Raw genomic sequence first — 1,384 nt, 5'->3', positions numbered from 1 at the left:
TAAAATTCTGGTTAGCTCCATTGGAACTAGATAAGTCACTTTCGAATGAACTTTACTTGCATATTGATAATAGGTGGAAGTATGCAATGGGCTCGGAGAAATAGATCAGAGAGAGAAGTCTGGTTTGTCTATTTCTTGACATGTCAGTAGCAGAAATAAAGGAACATCTAACAACCTACAACTCAAAGTTTCCTATCAAACAAAGAGCCTTAAAACTGATGAATAGGTTGTATATTGAAGTGGAAAATGAGACAAAAGCCAAGTGGTAGGAAATCTTTAAAGTCAAGGATGTCAGTGAGCAAGCTAGAGTTGAAATTGTTGATGTCATCGAGCAAGATCTTGATGTTACCGAGAAAGACCCTGTTAACACCATTCAAATAGATGAAGATGTCATGGATATAGAGGCACCAGAACAAGAAATGATAGAAGGCAATGCATATGCAAAACTTGTATCTAGTGAATCAGTCTTGGAACAAGTTCAGCCTTATCCATCGGTCAAACAATCTATCTCAACCGAAATCCCTCATGACACAGAGCAAGGCACCGAAGGTCACAAGTTTACAACAGAGGAAGGCACTACTCAAGAACAAACATCTCAAGCACCTTATAGCACTACAAATGTTGAAACTGAGACACCGAGTACCAAGACACCAAAGGACTCTATAGAGGCTAAAGAAACTGATCAAAGTCTTGCCTCTACTGAGCAACCTACCGATGGTCATCAAGCCTCACAAGCCCTTGTCTTAGTTCCATCAGTGAAAGGTAAAGAAAAGAAGATGAAAAAGAATAGTTTTAAAGTTGATTTGTCAAAGCCAATAGTGTTGCCCAATGTAGACATATCAAAATTAAAGGGGCAAACACTCATTGATTTTGATGAACTATGCAAAGCAAAGGCCGAACAAGAGAAGCAAATGGCCATTCAAAAGAAAAATAAGGTACTTCAGAAGGTGAAAGAACTCTTAATAGATATGCTACCTGAAGCTATAGTATCAATAGATGCAGCCATCCACATTCAACTAGATGAACTCCTAACAAAGATAGAGACATCTGGAGTAGATGCATCGGAGTATTTGAGCAAGCTAAAAGACAAAGAGATCATTGCAAAAATGATAGAAGAGGTACATAAAGCTATAGCTATTGGCAAAGTTAAACTTGTCAAATTTATTGCTGAGTTGACTCCTCAACTCAAGCACATTCTTTATTTATTTTAGAAACTCTGCATATTTTCTTTATTCATTAAAGATATTAAGAATAAAACAGAGGCAATTAAGAAAGAGATTACAGATCTCTCAAGCAAGTTGACCACAGAGACAAATTAAGTTCAAAATTTTTACACAAAGCTACAACAACTCATGGCTCAACAATTGGACCTAAGAAATGAAGA

The sequence above is a fragment of the Cryptomeria japonica genome, chromosome 4 (assembly GCF_030272615.1).
Source record: "Cryptomeria japonica chromosome 4, Sugi_1.0, whole genome shotgun sequence".
NCBI lineage: Eukaryota > Viridiplantae > Streptophyta > Pinopsida > Cupressales > Cupressaceae > Cryptomeria > Cryptomeria japonica.
The sequence above is the reverse complement of the archived record's forward strand: the minus strand, read 5'-3'. Positions refer to the sequence as shown.